Source organism: Phoxinus phoxinus (genome assembly GCF_949152265.1).
Source record: "Phoxinus phoxinus genome assembly, chromosome: 21".
NCBI classification, from domain to species: Eukaryota; Metazoa; Chordata; class Actinopteri; order Cypriniformes; family Leuciscidae; genus Phoxinus; species Phoxinus phoxinus.
In genome coordinates, this window is record NC_136896.1 from 12,991,285 (window position 1) to 12,999,556 (window position 8,272).

Consider the following 8,272-nt stretch of genomic DNA (forward strand, 5'->3'; position numbering starts at 1 on the left):
AGTCTGCAAACCTTCACAAGATGAGAGTCGGCGTTAAATGACCTCATGTCTCAAAGCACATAACATTACAATAATAATGAATGTAAACAACTTACAGAGCTCGGACTTGTGACTAAAAAAATACTACACTAACTGCTGCAGATTCTTTTTGGCATTGATAGTGTTGCCATAGAAACGCATAAATCCGCGTCTGAGGACTTGAACCACTCCTAGTAGAATTTCACGGTACATCTCGTAATTACGGTTACAACATGAACGCAGCATAAGCTTGTCGTTTTGGTTCAGGAGGAACTGTAAAAGGTTTGTTTGTGGCACTGAATGCCGATTGGACGAACATGAATGCCGTAAAGCGATTGGACGAACATTTTTTTTTTTATCCTGAGACTTCCACAGAAAATAAATGTACATTTTAATATTCAGACCACTTCTATTATTGATTGCTATCAGGATGCGAGGAGAGAACCAATATAACAAAAGTACCTTTAAATGACCAATGACCTTTTTTTACACAATGAATGTGACTTTGATTTGCTTTTGCTTCATGTGGTCAGATGTCATGTCTTGTATCAGTGAGTAGTCTTAAGCAATGATATATCTCACTATGGTTACATCCCCTGCACACTGGAGTACATTGGAGTGTGAAGGACTCTCATCAATCACCACCAACTGTCGCTTCACTGATTTCAAAAGCGATTTCAGAACACAACAGAAAATTAAGTCTATTTTGTCACTCAAAGTCCTCTCGCCTCTTTTGCAGTGCAATGAGAAGCTCATCTTGTCTGGTTCTCTCAGGGCACGAATACTGGAATGTAACTTCCTGATCAATAGAGTTTCCCATGTATTGATTTGTCGCATGGAAAGTGGCAGTCAGAGAGTTATTAAAAAGCAGTGTGGTGCGGACTGCATCCCACGTGTCCGCGGTAATGATTCATAACAAGCAGCATTGTTATGCTCTGGATGTTCCCTTAGATGAGTCAAGTGTCCCATAAACCACTGCCGCCTGCCTGACGAGAACTTACTGTATGAAAATCCCATTTGAGGGTTCAAATTTGTAACAAAACATTCATTTATTGTTTAATGAGAGGATAAAATGATTCATATATGAACATCGTTTTATAATGTGCATTTATAACTTCCTTTCCATGCTATAAACGTCTGTGGCAGTCTATTTTAAATAGATATTTCAGAATAGCTTTCCATTCGGTTTACTTTCCTCACTTCTTCTCCCTTTGCTGTCTCACCTGGTGCCTCCTCTGACACCTGTGACTGATTCTCTGGACTTCCTCTTGCAGTTTTTCATTCTCTCTCACTCCCTTTATTGCATGTCTCCACACATTATCTCACCCAGTGCTGTTTGCTCATGCGACCCCTGTTTATGAAAGGGACGCGAGGCTGTACCTGCGTGTGTATCGACGTGGGAGGGAATGCTGTGGGATGGGATTATTGTGGGATTTATGTTCTTTAAAAAATCCCATCTCCCTGTTTTCATGGTAATCCTTCCATCAGTGTAAATCCAGGCGATTCAGAGCAGGCTTCTAATCACAGCAGACCTCCACTCCGATGCTCTCTGACATGACTTAAGTCCACATTTGTCTTATATGTCTTCAGAAAATCCACCATTTCCCTGCGGCACGTCAACAGAAAACACAATTCCGAGGAGTAATTCTTTGATCACTTGCCCAATTCCTGTCTTTATTCTCATGACTGGATGACACAAGATAAATGCAGTGGAGTGATGAGCCAGAGAGCGAAAACTTCAAATATTCACTTAAATGGGACAACAAAACTTTCTTCTTCTACAAATAATGGAAATTAGAGTTAAAGTAGGGATTAAATATAGCAAAAGAGATATATAATGTTTGATGTAATCAATGACTTTCAATTTGAGTTTTTCCAACTTCATATCGAAGTTATCCAGCATCGTGACAACACTAATATGTAAATATACATATGCACTAGTGCACTAATATATATATATATATATATATATATATTAGTATAATTTGCTAAAAAAAAAAAACATTTATAAAGATGGTCATAGAAATGTTATTATACAATTTCCTAATGAAGATTTCTAAAACACACAAAAATGCATCCTCATTTATAAATCGTATAATTATTTGGGGTTTTTGTTTAGTTTTTTTTTTCAGGAAATCATACATAATTAATTAAATAATTGACAAAATTATTTAAAAACAGTTGCTCATAATAAAATGAATGCATATTGTGATTGTCTATTTATAGTTTTATAAGTTTTAGTAAACAATGTTAGATTATCTCTCTCTCTCTCTCTCTCTCTCTCTCTCTCTCTCTCTCTCTCGCAGTCTCTTTCTTTCTTTTACACCAAATTCAAAGATTAATGATAGTGATCCTTGCACTTCAGCTACACAATCCCACTTCATCCCTGTATGAGCTTTGCGCAATGCAGTCGCTCGAGCGTCTGAAGCACAGGCGGAAGCCACAGCACCAGATGTTCACTCTGATAACTGTTTTTCTCATCCCATATTTACCATCTCACCTCTTGTTTCTCATGCATAGTGCGTTGCTATATGTGCAATGTGTTTTTAAAGGAATGACATGGCCGGTGTCAGGCCATATATGAACCCTGTGACGTTAATTTGATCATAAGTGATTAATGGGGCTGTCCAGAATGGCATTTCTGTTCCAACTGTGTTGGATGGTGCTAATGATCCTATTCGATACACGTCCCTCGTGTCTGTGCAACGGAGTGTTACTAATCTCATCTTCTGCATGTACAGTATAACAAAGTTTTAAAAATGTATGTCAGTGTAACAGATAGAAAACTTCACACAAGATGGGTATATATCTGCACGTCCTCTGCCAGAATATTGATTTCTTCGCTTGCTAGGTATCTAAGTGCCTTAAGAGCATAACGTCAATATCTGCAAAACTCAATTGAGGTCACACACTGCAGGAAATTTTTACACTTTTTGAGTGATACATGAAAGCATAAGCTCGCCTGGTAGAGGAAGCTGTGATTTGAGTGATGGTGTCTATCACCGCTTGGTGATAGGCCACTTAAGTTGTACAAAATATACTATATGACCAAAAGTACACGGACAACCCATTACTGGGTTTGGCATGGTCCCTTCCAATTTAATTAATGGTGTTCACAGGCTATCAAAAAAGGCAAACAAATAAATAAATAACCCCCGTCTGTTTATATACAATATTTTATATATACCACTCTGCTATGAAGCAAACATCTGAATGAGTGGATGCCATCTTTTATACCCGTTTGGGGAGTGGCTCGGCGTGCAATTCCACTCATCAATTCCATTGGTCGTTTTTCTAAAACTCAGAGGTGATTGGGGCTCCCAACTGAGAGCCTATTTGTCAGTCGACATAACGTTGCAGTGATTGACAGATGGGGGACAGCTTATAAATCATACTAAATTATGTTTTTTGAAAATGTAAAAAAATTATAATATGAGGGTTGTGTTTAGGGGTAGGGGATAGAATATAATGTTTGTACAGTATAAAAATCATTATGTCAATGGAAAGTCCCCAAAAAAACATGGAAACCCAACGTGTGTGTGCGTAAATGTGCAAAATGAAAATGATGCCATAGCTCTTCAATACAAATGTAGAAAAAATAAGATACAAATAAAGAGGGATTATAGGAACAAGGTGAACATAGAGGAAATATAAGTCACGGTCTATGTTGGATATGATTATGAAAAGATGGATTAAACTGCAGAATTTACATAGGGAATTTGGAACACAGATCCTCCTGAGACAAAAGAAGAGATTGGTCATATTACTCTTCTCTCAGACTCCAACAGGCTGGTGAGGTCATTTTATTTTACCACTTCAAATCACCAAATAACCCTGTCTAATTGGAACTATACTTGCAGACGTATACATTTTTGGCATAAAGCAGTGGGGAAAGAAAGGCTTGGCAATCCTTCAGTGCTTTCCTTCAGTTGTTAAGTGCTTATCCTTTAGGCTTAATTTCTGATAATGTGTAAGTATGGAGGACATTGTGACACCTGCCATTCCTATGAGTCTGGACAAGTTAGCGTTGTTGACAACTATCATCACTTAGTGAAAAGATCCCAAAAACAGATGTTTCATTTAAAAGTGAAGCAAACAGAAATAAATTAAACTAAAAGATAATTAAACTAAAATATTTAAACTAAAAGATTAAAATAAAAGATACATGTAAATGATTATACTACAAATTATTATAAAATATTTAAATGTTGTGATGTTATTTCCATCAAGAGGTGCATCAATTAGCACTCTGTAAAGTCTACTCCAGCACATCCCAAAGACTTTCAATGAATTTAAGGTCAGGACTCAGAGATGCCAATTCATGTGTGAAAATGATTCTTCATGCTCCCACCCAACCATTCTTTTTCAAATTTGAGCCTGATGAATCTTGACATTGTCATCCTGTAATATGGCCATGATGTGTCTTCCTACATGGTTGTTTAAGAAATTAAAAGCTACACACTCCATCAATTAGTGTTAGAAGAACAGTTGCCACACACTAAAAACTCCTGGGTTAAAAAGGGACCAACTAATTTATGGGTTATTTTAACCCAGAAAATTGGGTTATTCTTTTTGACCCAACTTCTGGGTTAAATACCTGACCCAAATGTTGGGTTAAAAAACAACACCATTATAGTTAATATAACCCATCTTATGGGTCAAAAGAACAACACAAATATATGGGCTTAAATAACCCAGAAATTGGGTCAAAATATTGGCCCTATAACCCAGAAAATGGTTACTCTCTGAAAAAATAACCCATGATATTAACCCAACACAAATAACCCAGAAAATGGGTTGAAGAAATAACCAAGTTTTTAGAGTGTGCTAGAAACATAATAATCACTGCAATAATTATCCAATTATGAACTCTAGGCAAATATTAAGCATTTGCCTATTTAAATCTAAACAGCAACGTTTTGTAATTGCAACCAGGATCCAAAAATACTTTTGAAATTGGGGACAGCTGTACTGTTAAAAAAGTAATAATCAGCTAATAACTTTTACATTTTTATGCCTAAAGTCATGTACTTGGTCTCAACTTCATGTGTCTTTGACAATTAGCATAACTGGTGTTTTATCAACAAAGGTTGTGTGTTCAAACCACAATACGGCTATTCTTGAATGCAACATTGTCACTGAACTCTTTGTAATACGCTAGTGAATATTTGAATATTACTGATATTTATCTATTCATTTACGTTTTTATATTGTTTGTTTCTTTGTTATTTACATAGTGTCTCAAGTGATATAACTAGATTTCAAAACATGACTCAGTTGACCTCCACATTGATCAGACTGTTATAAACTGTAGTCTTTGCTGGCTTAAAGCTTAACAGTTATTTAGGACATTTTTCCTGTGGGAATCTCCTGTGAGTTTTCTTTTTATACACAATGTCAAAAGCAATAGGGGATTTAGGAGTCGTAAGGCTGTGTCTTTAGATGGCCATCTGTGTGTTACCTGACCTCTTAATTCAAGCAATAGAATACAAAAAAATACAAAACAACAACAACAACAACAACAACACACTTCAATGGTTGAAAACTCCATTATGACAGACTCCATTCAATGCACTGTTTAGAGGGTAGGAAGTGAAACATGGGAAACCTCCTTCATAAGACTGACTAATATAGTCAACAGGAAACAATTAAAATCACGCAAAGAGCGCAGATTGTAAGGTCAGTTTGTGTGGTTTATTGGACTGCAGCTTCCCTTAAATGGATAGTCATTATTAACTCACCCTAATGTCATTCCAAACCTATGTGACTTTATTTCTCCCATAGAAAATAAGATAAATTATGCAGACTGTTTTTTCATTTTATTTTTTATCTGCACTGCAAATGCACCATAAACATATCATTAAAAATGGTCGGTATGTGTGACTGGGATGTTATTGACTGAGAATCAGCACTGTAATGAGAGGTTAATGAATCATTCTTTTAAATTAGATTTGTTCAATAAATTGGTGGATCTAATTCACAAAACTGCTTTGAATGTGTCATTGAATGACTCGCCGACTCATTGATTGGGTCTCAGCAGTTATAAGCTCAGTGGAGGTGAAGTTTATCATTCAGTCTGCCTCATTCAGGGGAGTTTTTACATACAATAATGTTTGTAATTTCACCATTGTTACAACATAAAATATTACTTAAGTCGAAAACCATCGCTGCTGTTGAACCATTTACGAAACTGTGCTAAAGCGAGTCTGAGGGAAAGAAAGGGAGGCAAATCCATAGCCAGAGACTTTTACCTCCGTTGGTTAAAACTCCGCTGAGTATTTGACTTTCATCGGTTAGTGTTGAGAAAAAGTACATTGCAGAGGAGGCTTCCCTCCCTTCATTTAGAGCCAATCATCGTAGAGACATAATTTATGTGAAAATTTTAACTTCTCCCGCTAATAATCTAGCAACTACTTTAACTATTGAGGGTAGATAAATTGAATATTTAACTACCATTAAATTTACTAAGCTGTCTTTCAACAGCTACAAATTAAAAATAAAGGAAGACCCCATGCATGGGATGTTTTTTCTTCAGGTGATAGGTGAGTGAAATTATATTTATATCTTCTTGCATATATATGTGTTATATGTTTTATGATTCCTTTATGTTTCTGAAAATCCTCATCCATTATAATTGCATGGAGACGCACAGTACACTATTCAGAATGTCATTTTTCTGTTCCAGAGAACAAATAAAGACATATAGATTTGGGAAAGACTTTGACAGAATTGTCATTTTTGGGTGAACTATCCCTTTAACTAACCCCCACATCAATACCGGAAAGTCCAGAAAATAAAAAAAACATTGTTCCTCATAGTCAACAAGTCTACATGTGATTGTTGAAAATCTTATGACTTGACGGTCTTCATCTTTGCTCTTTAGTGCCCTAGTTTCTCAAACAAAATAACCCTTTTGATGAAAAACAGATAACAATGAATGTGGGGCTAATTACTTGCATTTCTTTCAAGGCCAGGCTTTAGAGGTGCCTTTAACTTAACTGAATGTCCCAGGTTAATTGTCCTTGAGATTCCAAGAATCAGAGGTCAGGGGTGAGAGTCGCATCACCTGAAATATTGACCATAATTGCTTCTTACTCTTCCTTCTATTCACTCCTATCTAATGAAAACATACTAGCTAGCATTCCTACCAGTGAAATGAAGATGTTTTACCCTGCCATGGCACTACAACCATTTTCAACACAATGCATTCCAACTAGATCTGCTGGGATTTGTCCATGCATTGGGCAATGTGTCTCATGACACTGGAAAGCCAATAAAATAGCAGGAGCCGAGTAAGAGGATAAGTCTTGTGGAAGCAGTGACAAGCACCTTATACACGAAAAGCTTTGTATAACAGTAGATTTTACACAAAATAACTCCTTAAATCTTTATTTTTCTCCCTTTAAATAACAGTGCTGCTCTTTGTTAGTGATTCATGACCCATATTCATGTACTCCTAAAATACCTCCAGTGGTCAAAATACACAAATTACCACCTATTAAAAAGCAATAACTATATTCAGATGGTCGTACCTGCACACTATAATAAATAAAATAATAATATAATATAATAATTTATATAAATTTAGCAACAACAAAAAAAGTCCTCTCCCTGTCAACTGCTTTTTTTCCAGGAAATTTCTTAATGTGTAAATTAACATAAAAAGATTTAACATCTGGGACAAACTGACCAAAAAATTGAATAAAGAGTCCCTGAACAAAAGCCGCTCTTGACCCCAGCTGCTTTAAGCAGTGCATCTCGTCCTCAAGGACTGCAGCAGATGTGTCCGTTCTTGCTGTGAGATGTTACTCCACTCTTCCACCAAGTTAGCAAAGACATTTGGGGACACATGGTTACACAGGGTTTGGCACTGCAATTACGATCAGTCTCCCTGTTTAGGCATCTTACATAAGGACATTGCAGTTTATTGCTCTGGCCACATCTGCAGTTCTACATCATGCCTCTCTGCAGCAGGTCTATGGCATGTTCATGAAGGTGAGTATAGGCATCATCTAGACATCTTTCTCCTGGTGTTTTTCAGAGTGGAAACGTCTCTTTAGTGTCCTAAGTTATTGGAACTGTTACCTCAATTGTCTCCCGCCTGTAAACTGTTCATAACATTTTAATTGTTAGCTCTGGGGTTCACACTGAATCGGCATTTTAAAAGTTGCCTATGCTATGTCTGTGCTGCTGAGCTGACCGCCTGTTAATTAAAAGCCGTTTCTGAATCTGAACTGGATAGGTGGTGAGAGAG